This window comes from Pseudophryne corroboree, chromosome 3, assembly GCF_028390025.1.
Source record: "Pseudophryne corroboree isolate aPseCor3 chromosome 3, aPseCor3.hap2, whole genome shotgun sequence".
Taxonomy (NCBI): Eukaryota; Metazoa; Chordata; class Amphibia; order Anura; family Myobatrachidae; genus Pseudophryne; species Pseudophryne corroboree.
Window position 1 is genome coordinate 209,639,945 of NC_086446.1, and position 15,670 is coordinate 209,655,614.

At 40.5% G+C, this 15,670-nt stretch overlaps 1 pseudogene; it reads left to right on the plus strand.

Moving 5' to 3' along the window:
* Positions 1-12,110: 12,110 nt before the first annotated feature.
* On the plus strand, positions 12,111-12,229 carry LOC134895174 (5S ribosomal RNA; annotated as a pseudogene).
* The last annotated feature ends 3,441 nt before the right edge of the window (positions 12,230-15,670 follow it).

A 15,670-nucleotide genomic window follows, 5' to 3' on the forward strand; every position in this document is an offset into this window, starting at 1 on the left:
CCTGTAGTGTGTTTTTCCACTTTAATTTTGAGGGTGACTCCAAATCCAGACCTCCATGGGTTAATAAATTTGATTTCCATTGATAATTTTTGTGTGATTTTGTTGTCAGCACATTCAACTATGTAAAGAACAAAGTATTTAATAAGAATATTTCATTCATTCAGATCTAGGATGTGTTATTTTAGTGTTCCCTTTATTTTTTTGAGCAGTGTATATATACATATACACAAGGTCACAAGGTAGAAAGCAGTGGCACTCTCAGTGGCACTCATCAGGATGACGATATTAAATTATCGAAACGTCGATATCTAAAGCAGAGACCGCCGTGTCCTGTTTATATTAATTCCTAAAGCCTGAGAGTGCCACTGCTTTCTACCTTGTACATAGTCGAGAGACATATTTTGGAGGCACCTGGGTATTTTTTGTATCTTGGAGAGAGTGCCGGCCTTTACATCCCTATATATATATATATCTAGAGAGAGAGAGAGAGAGAGAGAAAGGCGCTGAGCAGACAGGCACTCATTATTATTGAATTACTGCACAGATATCAGCATTTCCACACAAGAATTTCTTGGTGTAGTATGGCTGACCGATGCCGGGATCCCGGCAGCATACCGGGGGGGGGGGCGAGTGCAGCAAGCCCCTTGCGGGCTCGCTGCGCTCGCCACGCTGCGCTCGCCATGCTGCGGGCTCGGTGGCGACCTACGGTCGCCATGGGTTCTATTCCCACTCTATGGGTGTCGTGGACACCCACGAGTGGAAATAGTTCCTGCTGGTCGGCATGCCGACCATCGGGATAGTGAGGGGTCGGGATGGTGGAGGAGGTCATGTGACTGTCGGTCTCCTGACCGCCGGTCACATGAATACCACCCAGAATTTCTCTGTCTCATTAAGAGAGTGCCATGGAATTTGAGACTTCAGCCACCCCTGTGGGAAATCCAATAGGATATACAGGCATCACAGTTATTACTAAGGGTGCCACACATAGCTTCACAGACAGTGAAGCCAATAATTTTCTATTTACAGAAAATTGGCCCACAACAGATGGCCAATACAGTTTGGAGGAGGCATATCAACATCTGGTTAAACTCAAGAAATGAGAAACGCATTACTTACTTTACAGGATATCTCTGTCACAAACTCACAATATTATCGAGAACAAATGATTCCCCATGATTTCAAAGTCCGAAATACACCCACCATTGGACAATTCAATCCGGAATTTTGTCAAAAGTGGGTTGGTACATTGAATAAATGCAGTATGGATCTCATGTTGCTTATGATTGTGGGATCTGGACGCAAGTTAAAAGTGGTCCGAGATAAGATTGAGGCACATGAATTACTGCATTAACTGCATCTCTCATTGAGGACAACAGCAAAAATTGGTATCGGAGGCCTCAAATCCAATGTGATAACTAAGGCCCTCATTCTGACCCAATCGCATGCTGCACTTCTTCGCAGCGGTGCGATCAGGTCTGGAATGCGCATGCGCGGTGTGCGCATTGCAAACATGCATCGTAGCCCGGCAACATCCATCACCGGGCTATGGCGCTGATAGCAAAGAAAGCGGTCGCAGCGGCAACCGCAAGAAGATTGACAGCAGGAAGGCATTCTGGGGCATCAACTGACCATCTGAAGCCGTTTTCGGGGATTGATAAGAAAAACGCAGGCATGTCCAGGCAAACGGAGGGCAGATGTCTGACGTTAAAGCCGTGACCATCATCGCTGGAACCATCGCACAGGGTAAGTATGTCCAAGGCTGGTCTTGTTTTGTGTGAAACTTTTTTAGCATAGCAGCACAGCAGAAGCGATCGCAGTCCTGCTATGCTAAAATATACTCCCCCATAGGCGGAGATTGGTTGATCGCACCAGCAGCAAAAAGTTGCTTGGTGCGATCAACTCAGAATGAGGTCCTAAAAGCAGGAGCTTATGTAATTTAAAAACAACAAATGCTCCATTGACATCAATGATTATGAAGAAAACTGTGTATATAAGTGGTTAATGGGAGGTGACAATGGTCCAAATAATGGACAACAGGTTCATTCTCGCCAGAGCAGGTGGAGATGCAGGGAGAAACAGGCATGCAAAATAAAAACATCTAACAGCGACAGTGAATTTGTGATGAGGGACTCAGATGATACCACTGGGAGCCAAAAGGTCCCTTTAGGAGCTGCAGTTGGCAATCAAATGGATTCCATCATAAAAAAAATCGCCACCCGTAGAGGGCGCCAAAATGCACGTCAGAAAAGAGCTCAACTCCCAAAAGAAAACCTAATTTACAATTTATCTGCCAGAACACTGACCACCACTGAAACACAAGTTTTATTTTTACAGATACCACGAATTAGCTTGGATAAGCAACCTTTATCAATTCTCACGTAAGATGCATCTTCAGGAATACTGTCAGGATCAGACTGAGACACAATCAAAATCCATCACACAACAGTTTATCTCAAAACACAGTTCCTCCATGTTTGATCCTCCCTCTACGAATCCATCTATCCGCACGTTCACCAGATTAATGGATGATGCAGTCATCAGATATGTGCAAACATCATAATCTTACCAAGGCGGATGAAAAAGCTTTACGGGTTCTAGGTAAGTACCGTGACATTGTGGTGTGCCCAGCGGACAAGGGTGGGGCCATTCTTATCCAGGGCCTAATTATCTACAAGAAGGAAATTGAAGATCAACTGAGATCATACCAATACTTACTATAGACTAAGTGGAGATCCAACGGTGGTCTACAAAAGAGAAGTTGACACTTTACTTGAAGATGTCAGATTCAGGTGAACCATTTCTGATATATTACATAGAGACCTCAGACAAGATCATCCAGTTGTCCCCATCATCTACACTGTCCCCAAAATCCACAAAAAACTTACATAACCGGCCTGGTCGTCTATTTATTTCTGCTTAAATTGTCGTTATACCAACCAATATCAACATATCTGGATAACATTCTGCAATTGCATAGTAAAAGACAACCATGGTTTATCAAGGACACCACCAGTTTACTACTGTCTTTATCATCAATAACGACGATTCCACAAGGAGCCATTCTATGCACTATGGACGTGAAAAGTCTGTAATACGTCTATACCGCATGCATCAGGTCTCCTTGCCATGAGGAGCAGCAAGTGCAAGACATTGAACAATCCTTCTTTATGGAATTATTACAATGTACCCTCACAAGAAATTACTTTATTTATAATGGCAGCTTTTGCTAACAGCTCTCCGGGTGTGCAATGGGTTGTAGCGTGGCTCTGAACTCCACAAATGTCCATATGTTTAAAGAGGAGTGGTAAATTTTCTTTGAAAACCAACATGTGGCACACAAAATCCTAATTTTTAACTGATATATAGATGATTTATTCATGATTTGGACAGGAGGACAATCAGCGTTGGAGTTTCTGATTGATGGCATTGACAATAGAAACTCACCAATTAAACTCACCTATCAGTCCAGTCTAACAACGATTAATTATCTGTATGTACAAATAACAATCCTTAATGGTAAAATTAAAATGGGAGTATACACCAAAGAAACTGATCATAAAACACTACTTTTAGCATCAAGCTTCCATCGCAAACAACTTAAACAAGGACTTCCAAAATCACAGATGATGCAGGTTGTGCTCATATCAAGTGTTCCAGCATCCATGCTGATAGAATTTGATAAAATCATTGACAAATTTGTAAGCAGAGGATACAATCTACATTCTCTAAGGAAACAAAAGGAGGAGGTCTTACAGATCCAAAGACAAGTGTTGCTCTGTCCCATCAAGAAACCACAGGAAAACATTATCGGTGGAAGATGAAAATCCATACAACAAGCCCTGTTATAGAACGAGCCACCAAAGCACTTTGGGCCATCAAAACCGTGGATAAAAATCTTCTGTGTTTCAAACACAAACACCCTATGGCGTGCTTTACCAGCGGACGCAACATCAGGGATGTTGTGGTCCAAACGGATATCACGGGTTTTGATGCACTGGCTACATCTCATTCTAACTTTTTGGGCAGATCACCTAGGTGCTACAAGAGCATTAAGTGCACTACATGTCAATATATGCTTACCGAGAAGAATTTCAAACATCCACACAATGATAAAGTATTTTAGATCAGACATATCCTGACCTGTCAATCATCTTATATTGTGTATGTGATTATCTGCCCATGTAATAAATATTATGTGAGGAAAATGAGTAGAACAGTCTGGGAACGTATGGCCATCCACAGTTCAGCAATTAAACAGGCATTGCGCAATAAAAAATTTGATCAGCCAGTGGAGAGACATTTTTTGGAAGCAACTCATACGTTACCCTTGCTTCAACACAGTGCAGGATTAAGCCTTTAGGGGGCCTGGGGCACTTAAAACAGGGGGCCCAGGAGAAGGAAGGGGGTATATGAAATTGTGCATACCTCCCAATATGTCCCTTTCCCGGAGGGAGAAAATGCTCTCTAACTTGACTTCCCTCTTAATACATGATAGGTGTCACTGTTAGGCGCCGGGGTCCGCTCGTCGGTGCGGCCCGGTGCCTAGCAACCAGGGACGCCGTGCGCGTACAGCCGCCGGCTCCCTGGCAACGATAGACGCCGGGCGCACGGAGCCGCACGGACCCTAGCAACGGGGACGCCACTGGCGGACCGCGTTCCCCGTTGCTGGGTCCATTTAAATTAGTAAGGGCACCTGTTTCCTGGCCGTGCAGCAAGGCAGCTGCACGGCATTCATGCAATCAGCACTGGCAGCAGTTGATTGGAGGGCTTCGGTTTATATGCTCTTGCAGTGCCTCACACAGACGCCGGTAATAGCTTCCTGCATGCTGTATCTGTTTGCTGAGAGTGTTTCCAGTCCTGCTGTATCCGGTCGTTCCTGTCCTCAGTTGTCCTGCACTCGGAAGTCGTCATCTGTTCCTAGAGTCCTGACTGAGCACCGTTAAACATCCAGTGGTGTTCGTGAGTCGCGGCGTAGCCGTGTGTTGCGGCTTGGCCGCTTTATTACTTATTATTTATTATTTGTGTTTCGGAGCTTTTGCGGAGGATTCCGCTCCCACAGATCCACTCTGGTATCCAGCGGTGCTGGGTAGGAGTAATGGACTAGTGGATTTTGGTTGTCCTTTTATCTGGCGGTTTTTCCGCGCATACTTCAAGTTTGGTTAGTTAGCTTGTTGCCCTTGGCCTGTTGTAGTCAGAGGTCCTCTTGTCATCATCCTGCCTCGGATTTCCCTTTGTCTCTCACTAAGACCGTGGGGCACCGGAGTTGGGCAGACATAATCCGCCTTTCAAACGTGGCTGCCAGGGGCTCAAGAAACCATAGTCTCGCAAGGGATTTCCGATAGCACGGGTGAGACAATAGAGTTAGGGCGCCAGGGGCAACTAGTCTTTCCTGCTCCCATAACCAGCATTCCCTTCCAGTACTCTGGCCATTGTCATAAGATCTCCTCCGGTCAGGAGTACTGGAATCATAACATTCACTTGTGTTGAACTATTTCTTTGATAAGAAAGATGTTTCAACACAGGTGATTACAATCATAATTTAAGAGGGAAGTCCAGGTAGAGAGTACTTTGTTCCTCCTGGAATGGGTCATGTTGGGAGGTATGGATTGTGTCTAATAAATATAAACCAATTGTGTATTTAAACTAATAGTATAATAATGCCTGTGTACTGTTTATAGTGCCACCTAATTGAGAGACAACTATTTTATAAAGTTTTCCTGTAGTAGAACAAAGACAACTTAAAACAATCTTAAAATACACATAGAAAAATAAAATCAATAATTGATCTTGCAAAAATGCAATAGCCGCAGCCTCTGTACTACCTACAGACTGGAACAGGACTCAGGAGGACTCTCTATATGTGTTTCTCTTCTAGACCTGAATGTTCTCATTAGATAACAGGTTAGAAAGGACCTGGCACCCAGGTGAGAAGGAGAAGCTGGAATCCCTGAGTCACTTCAAGCTCTCCCTTCCCCCCCTCCTCCCCACCTCCTATCTCTCCTCTGGTCAGGAAGCTACATTAATATCTCATGAATCCTGATACTCCTGTGTCCCTGCCTGCATTACATACTGTCCTGCTCACATTCTGGCAGGCTGGTTCTGCAACTGCACAAGAGGGAGAGCTAGTGACGTCAGTGTTCTCCATCCGGGGGGGGGGGGGCGGGGGGGAGGTACAGTATGCCCTGCATCTTAATCTGGCTATGCTTCAACACATGATTATTGATCATGTACCACCGCTATTAAGAGGTGGGGACAGGGATAAAAAAAACTCCTGAAATTAGAGGCAACTTGGATTTATTGTCTGAACACCATTCAACCTCATGGACTAAACGATAAGTTTAGTTGGAATGTATTTCAATAATTTCATATGACAAACCTTATATTATGGGTTTAATTTTCGTCTTTAGATCCTTTGTATAGCATGGAGTGTATCCGTTGAGCCATAACGCATGTCATAATTAGTTTCCTTGACTTAGATTGGTTTTCTTGTGAGATAACTGTTAATTCATATAGTGATTGTCATTTGCAATAACCATCTGAAAATATAATATATAGTAATTAAAGAAGGTGCCACCTATTGATAATCACACGATACAACAATATGTACAGCACTGTCTTTAATCTAACAGGTGAGCTACGCATGACGATTCTATGTAATTCCCCCTTCTATAATTAGGATACCTCACGTGTTCGTCAATCTATAGATATGGTTATGGTACATAACTTACATTACATCATTATGATATGTTTGAGTGGCTATTACAGTATTAATCTGCTGGCGTGCAGCGGGGAAACGTGGTCAATGTACACCTATTTAGTTTTAGGATCTGTGCTTGTTCACTTTTTTGTTTGCTTTTAGTGTTGCATGTACACTTTGAAAATAGGGCCGTGAGAGCCCTGAAATGTTGGTGATAATGATTACATGTCTGACTCAAATATAAACTTATGAAACCAGTCCTGGAGTGCTGCTGCTTTCTTTACATTAGCTATCTATCTATCTATCTATCTATATATATATATATATATATATATATATTTCTATTTTTTTCAACTTGCAGCTCGGTTCAAACTGCGTGGATCGCGGGGCTTATAGATGCACATGAACAAAGCATACTAGTATAAACAGCACAATGTACAGCAGAGTGCAGTGCAGTATACAGCATGTACACTTTGAAAATAGGGCCGTGAGAGCCCTGAAATGTTGGTGATAATTATAATGATTACATGTCTGACACAAATATAAACTTATGAAACCAGTCCTGGAGTGCTGCTGCTTTCTTTACATTACCTATCTATATCTATCTATCTATCTATCTATATATATATATATATATATTTATTTCTATTTTTTTCAACTTGCAGCTCGGTTCAAACTGCGTGGATCGCAGGGCTTATAGATGCACATGAGCAAAGCATACTAGGATAAACAGCACCAAACAGCACAATGTACAGCAGAGTACAGTGCAGTATACTTTATTCATTCCTCTATAAACAGTCACTATACAGAGCAAAGCCACTATTGAGTCTGGAGTATCTGGACACAGAACAGTCAAAACAACAGAGTATAGCACAGCGTGCCCCTATATACACTCACTGTCACTATACTGTATAGCTACGTAGTGAAGTCGGAAGTCTCTAGATGGACACAACACAGCTAAAACAGCAAAGAATAGCGCAGCATGCAGCGTGCCCCTATATACACGGTCACTATACTGCACAGCCACTTAGTGAAGTCCATTTTTGTACACTACTACTCTTAGAGAGGCAATTACAGTATATTGATGCTCTCAATAAGCGATGGCTAAGAACTGATCTAAGATTCTTTCTACATATTACACATTTAGAATTTTAAACTATGTGAAGTTTAAAATCTATTTATTTTATTTCAGTGTTCCATAAATGTTCTAGTGGAGGTACATTGGATAGCACTGTATATTTGCATTTCTAGGTTTGATTGATAGATTTAATAGGTGGTGTTTGTATGTTCTCCTGACAAATGGTACAGACCTAATGTGTGTGTAGATTTTATTGTACTTGTAGTTCCAGTGATTACTGTGCCTGAGTATATGCCACTGATGATCATCCTAGTAGAAGCATCACTAGCATTAGTAGTACTAATACTAGTATCTCAGCATCTTCTGCTAGCAGAAAATAAGTTCATGTGGGAATGAGAAAGTTTAATTGAGGCCATTACAAATCAGACAAATGTTAATGTCAAATAAAACATCTGCTTGTGGTGATGTGACAGTGGGAATGTAATTGATGATGAATGTAGTGATTTGACCAAAGGAAGGAAAATAGCTAACATTCCATACACTACCCATAATGGCATGAAAGGCTCCGACCACGGCCCCTTTTTGCTTGACATGGTACTAGTAGAAACACACCCAGGTCTAAAGTAAGTGGGCAACACAGTTATGCATCTCCTGCAACTTCACAAGCACTAGCTTCTCACTCTAAGAGATATATTTACTAAAGTGTGGGTTTATAGAAGTGGAGATGTTGCCAATAGCAACCAATCAGATTCTTCTTATCATTTATCTAGCACCTTCTAGAAGATAATAGCTAGAATTTGGTTGGCTGCTTTGGGCAACATCTCCACTTTAATAAACCAACACTTTAGTAAATATACCTCTAACTGTAGTAGAAGTAGTATCATTGATTTCACCTCCAAAACAAACATATCAGCAAGAACAAATGAGTATCCAGAGAAGAATTCAGAAGTCCATGAAGCGGCATGTGTCTGTCAGACAGATTTCGAAACTGTAATAAGTTCTGAGCTTTATCCTCCCACTAATTATAAATCATCTGAAAATGTGAGGATGAGTATTTTTGATAAAAGATTTGGAAATAGAGGATAGACAATTAGAAGTAGTTGTTTTTTTTTTAATTGTGTAATTTTTTTTAATGTATATTTAAAGAGTTACACCCAGACCTTTAACAGGCATAGAACATGAGGAATAATACAGGAGGGCATGAGAAAACAGGGTATAGAATAACAAAATAAAGATCAGCCACCGAGAAATGGAAAAATAGCAGGATATATTAAAAACAATGACATATAGAATAGCACACATCAAGCACGGATAACTTAATCACCACCCGAAGGCGCCATTCAAGTGTACACATGAGAGAACCAGATTAATAACAGAGGTGACATACCATAAATGAAAATATAAAAACAACTCACATCCATCAGAATATCAAAACAAAAACACTCACATTGCCCCTCACCCCATATACCCTAACCTATAAACCAAACAAATACACAAAATAAAATAAGGACACCCAAAGCAAACCTCCGAAGAACCCCCCACCCTGTATAACCTAACCCCAATCTAGGCATACCTGGATCCCCATAAGAACCCCATCCCTAACTACACTACCACTAAATGGCTATCATTCCTCCAACCCCTTAACACAAGATAATTATACCTTATAATTGACGGGGACAATAAAAATAAATGTCCATAAACGAAGTGGACTAGGTTACACCCGCAGAATAGTAAAGTAGTATGCAAATATTGAGATAGCTGAGCTTATAGACCATAAAGAATATAAATATAAATGGCTGTGGAACTAAAACAAGCGACCACAGACTAAATATGGCATCTTCTCCCAAAAAATAGTAAAAAGTGCACACATTCTTAGATACAAGGTGCCGGAAAACAGCCATAATATCGATGTAACACTAAATAAAGGGCCATACACCAATTACAACAGAATTTTCTCGGAAATTAAGAGTTGCATGCAAATAATTATCTAGAATGAGCACAAGAATAACAGTATAACACAACTGGAGCTTTGAAAGGACGTAAGAACATGAAATCACGCAGTAGCTAAAGAAAATCAGTATAAAAAAATAACATAGAGCACAGTAAGGGTATCAGCAACCAAAGAAATGGTTCCCAGTCTCAAGGCAAGCATAATCAGTCCAGAGGATGAATCCACACTGGAACAAAGTAATCGAGACTTTGCTTCTGAATAGACTGTTTTACAGCAGGAGCGTATGAAACATGCAGTACAGTAAATGAGAGCCGTGGTGAATAAAATTCTGTGACTGAGAAAGATAGTTCTGACAATGTTTAAGAAAAAACCCCCAGATAATTTCATATGTTTTATAACCAGAGAATAAATATAATAATGTTCTGTGGATAATTCAGAGCTTCCAGCTGCCAAACTCATTCTTTCAAAAAAGCTACTGTGTATATATAGAACTTTTTTGAAAACAAAGATCTATAGTGTAAGAATCAGAAATGTCCATACTATGGCAAACTAGTTTGAAAAATCTAAAATCTGACTAAAAGTAACATTAAAAGTAATTCAGTAGTGTGCAAGTAACAGTATAATAAATTGTGATAGCATGCAGATATACAGTAGGAAGGCACTGCTGCTTGCTTGCAGATTGATGCCAGTTGACATTTATTTTATTTTCTTCTTTTGATATTTTATGCATTACAGTTTCTCATAGTTCCCTGATACTGCACTGCTCTTGTGCTAGTCATGTCTTGAGAGCTGAACAGGTGAATTAGATGCTTGCTGCTAATTTCCTTACTGTAACAGTTGTAGTGCTCCTCTAGAATTGTACATGCTTCTACAGTACTGTTCACTTTTAAAACTCAATTAGTAATTTATTCTTTGAGTAGTGACACATTGGGCCTGAGTTGAACACTATGTTGATACTGAACGTAATCGATCGATTTTTTTGTTGTTGTTGCTGCGCATGTGTCTAAGTCACATCATGCATGAGACCCAACAGTGTTTATACGGGAGACACTTGATTTGCCGGCTGTCGGGATCCCGGCACTCACTATACCGACACCGGAATCCCGGCAGCCGGCATACCGACAACTATTCTCCCTTTTGGGGTGTCCACGACACCCCTGGAGGGAGAATAAATAGCGTGGCACGTGTAAAGCGCCACCGTGGCCGCAATGTGCTGTTTTGCACTCACCCCGCTGCCTGCATGCCGGCGGTTGGGATCCCGTTGCTGGGGTGCTGGGATGCTGGGCGCCAGGGTCCCAAGCGGTGGCATAACATACTGCACCCGTTTCTACAGAGTTGCTGTAGTGACTTCAGAAACATGCATGCAGAAGTGTATTGGAAATTTATTAGGTGTTCTTGGATGGTGACTGGGAGGTTCCTATTCTGCTGCAGCGAGATGGTCAGTCGCTGAAGTGATTGCATACACACCTATAACTGCTCACATACTCAGATGGTAACCGGCACCTAGCATAGGGTTGGTGCAAGTTTCAATGGTGTGATTAATGGTAGCATCTTAAGGTGCACCATGCATGATTGCAGCATCTGGAGATGCTTGAAGTGTGCGTTTTAGTCCTTGCACAGTCATACAAGTAAACATTGGAAGGGTCTGTAGGAGTATTAGCATAAATATAAGATGTATGACAGGCAAAAGATGCACACACGGATGCTGGTACAATCAGGCCCACTGGTTGACAAAGGATTCTTAGGCTGACTCTGTTCCTATTAAACAGAGCAATGTCTCTGTAGCTGTGAATGAAGCATCATCTATCATTACTCATTATGGACACAGCAGAATGCATGGCACTTGGAGAAACTGGGTAGAGCAGGGTAGGTGCACACTAATGTATGTCAAGGATAGTAATGGTGCATTTGTAATATTACCACAGAGAGATGCACATAGTATATATACTTATGACTGCCAACAATTCAAACTTCTCAGCATGCTGTGATAACAGAGGAGGAGGTAATGATATCACACTGCACAGAGTAGACACTCTCTCATTTTCTCATTCGATCCCTTGGTAGATGACAAAAAAGCAGAAGTGGTTGGAATCATAGACCTGATTCTCTATCAACAATTGAAGTATTTGTACCATTTCATTGTCAGAGACACACAACTTTGCACTATTGAACATCTAAATTGTTTTGGGATTATTTGGTTGAATCTCATGTGTGGGCTCTTTGGGCTCCCAGTGCTACCAGGTATGATACATTCACCTGCGTTCCATTGTCAGAAACACTAGAAATTGCTTTATTTAGCACACATATTATTTTGAAAAAATATTTTTGGTTGAATTTTCTTTGGAGTTCTTTGGGCTCCCAGTGCCATCAGGTGGGATACACTCACCTGCGGTCAAACCACACTGAGTATGCCCAATCCCTTCTGATCTTGGAAGCCAAGCACTGTGGGGCCTGGTTAGTACCTGGGTGGGAGACCACCAGAGAATACCGGGTAATGCAGGTATTTTTATCCAAACCTGTGACACAGGACTTGAAACTCCTTGAAACAATAATATCTTCATTAATAATAAAGCACAATACAAATGGCAAGAGGTAGAGCCTGGTGCGCATTCTCTTTCCCATAATTCATTTCCCACATTGGAGAGGGGAATAACTTCATTCATCAGGATTAAGAGATCTACACCAGACAACAGATATATTTTCACTCCTGGAGCCATTGCTCCATAACATATATTTTATAATTATATTGTTGTCCTCCACCCATCTTTTTAAAGTGATAATAATAAAATGTATATTTTAACAGATATACTGTTTATATGAATCAACCAAGTGTGCCCCAGAATAGACATATAGTCTTTCTTTTTTCTCTTGATTTTTGTGTCTATACAAGAACCAGCATTCTTTCCAGATAGTTTATTGAACTATTCTCTGGGAGCACCACCAATCTAGTGCTAACGAGATTTGTTTTGATAATTATGGCCTTATGTTGGTTTTCTTACAAATGCTAGAAATAGAGCAATTTAGCTCAATATTGATACTGTGCAGATTTACTCAAACCCTCTTAGACACAAAACACAGTTTCTAGCTGCCAAACACAGAAACAGTAAGTCTACTATGCATAAATAGGCTCACAGTGAAAAAAGAGCTGAGGGGCTTTTCAAAGCCACTCTGCTCACTGTGTCACAGACCATGTGACTGTTATTGCTGTGACAGTCCATGACAATGTGGCAATATGTATTTATCAATCATTAAAAGCAGTTTCCTCACCAAGAGGAAACAAAGGTAAATATTTTAGATGTGGCTTACAATCAGCCACTGTGATTTATGTTTAACAATTTTTATGGTATTTATGCTTTATGGAAAAAAAGCTTGGTAAGAAATATTGCAGTAATACACTATGGGGGTAATTCCAAGTTGATCGCAGCAGGAAATTTTTTAGCAGTTGGGCAAAACCATGTGCACTGCAGGGGAGGCAGATATAACATTTGCAGAGAGAGTTAGATTTGGGTGGGTTATTTTGTTTCTGTGCAGGGTAAATACTGGCTGCTTTATTCTTACACTGCAATTTAGATTGCCGATTGAACTCACCACACCCAAATCTATCTCTCTCTGCACATGTTATATCTGCCCCCCCCCCTGCAATGCACATGGTTTTGCCCAACTGCTAAAAAATTTCCTGCTGCTATCAACTTGGAATTACCCCCTATGTTAACAATGTTATGTTATTCACTTACAAATAGCCATGCTTCCATAAAGAATGTCATTCATTTTTCCACAAAGGAGTGGGGTTTATTGCTGCTGGACAGTAATTATAAATTGGCCGTATGGATGGTGTAATGGTTAGCATTATTGCCTCACAGCACTGAGGTCATGGGATCAATTCCCACCATAGCCCTAACTTTGTGGCATTTGTATATTCTCCCCGTACTTGCGTGGGTTTCCTCTGGGTACTCCGGTTTCCTCCACCAATCCAAAAATATACTGGTAGGTTAATTGGTTGCCAACAAAATTACCCTAGTGTGAATGTGTCTGTGTTTACATGTGATAGGGAATATAGATTGCAAGCTCCACTGGGGCAGGGACTGATGTGAATGGCCAAATATTCTCTGTAAAGGGCTGCAGAATATGTGTGCACTGTATAAATAACTGCTAATAAATAAATTATCACAGAAAAAATCTTAAGAATTTAACCTTTTTTAACCTAATTGGACATTTCTAATTTTATTTAAAAATTTACTATTTTAAATAAATGACAACTCTCACTCTGAAACAAAACTCTCAAAACAATACTATAAATAGTGCACTTGCTGCCAAACTGTGCAGGGTACCATCAGGGAAATATGTCAGTTCATGGGGTGAGTACATCATCAGAAATACTATTTTAATTGACCCTGTGTGTAGAGACGCACCCGATCATAATCAAATAATATAATTATGTATTTTAATTGAATAAGCAAAGCTGAAACATTTATTGAGAATTCAATTAACACAGCGCTTAATAGAACATTAAATTTGAAAGTGGTTCCCCAGTAATGTAAAGAAATATAAAATAATTAGGAAATAATAGAACGTCACTACATAAAATATTAAAACATATAATATATGACATTTAATAGTAAACTACCTTTTTAGTAATTCAAAATTAGAACTAGATCACTACCTCAGTGTATGCTACAGTATAATCCGCTCTGATTTACTTATCATACGTAAATAAATGTTGTAGATACAAGAAACCTCAGGCTTTATTTGTTGCTTCTCAGCAAGTTGGAGGTGAAAATGTAAACTGACACTCAGTGTAAAGCCTGGTGTGCTTTACACTGACTGTGATTGCCATTTTAAATTTCACCTTGAACACGCCGGGAAGCAGCAACTTACAAAAGCTGTTTTTCATAAATAAAGCCTCTCATTTTGTCGTACAAACAAAGGCATTGCAGAATAATCTTTTAGAATAGCAGTCACTTTACAACTGGGGCCGCCGCACACGTGCGCATGCATGGCGGCTTAGTGCGAATGTGCCACTCTGCGACTTGCCACAACAGGCGTACGCTCTATAGGCTTCAATGGTGTGCGCGTGCATATGACGCATGTGCATACCTCGCGGACACACTAGTTGCATCATCAATGATGCAACAATGAGCGTGGCTACATCTGTCCCTTATCGTTCTAATTTTTGTGAATTTGTAAATTAAACCCCATTGCCTAGTACTGAAAAATACATAAGCATTATAAAAGATCTGGTAAGAGTTTTAGGGGTACATTTACTAAGCAGTGATAAGAGCGGAGAAGTGAGCCAGTGGAGATATTTCCCCATCAACCAATCAGCAGCTCTGTATCATTTTATAGTATACAAATGATAGATGTTACTTCAGTGCTGATTGGTTGCCATGGGCACTTCTCCACTGGCTCACTTCTCCGCTCTTATCACTGCTTAGTAAATGTACCCCTTAGTACTTGATCTTTTCATGTATCTTTAGTGGAACACAACACTGCTTTTTTATTAGATCATTGAAAGCTATTCTAATTTAAAAAAATTCCACAGTAAAAAGGCAATGTACAAGGAAAGCAACTGATAACCAATAACTGACTTTCTTTAGTGTAGACTGTTAAAACCATTTTTCTTTTTCTCTTTTCCCATAAGAAAACATTGGTGTGCAGGAAGCCAGCAACCACAATCCTAATTTTGTTGTTACAATTTTACAATTTATATCTAGATTCTGACATCAGTTGCAAAAAGATTTCAGCATCAGCCTCCCCTGAGCACTGGAGTATGGACTTTGATGAAGTCCAAGTTAGCAACTTGTGTTAAACCCACAGACAGAAGTGCTAACTCTGTGTTATTATGAGGTGCTGTATTCTTCACTTATCCGCTCTCAAAAGGATTCAAAAGATTACTGCTATATTGTATTTTTATTGTTATGCTCCACAAGATAGAAACGTAAACAAA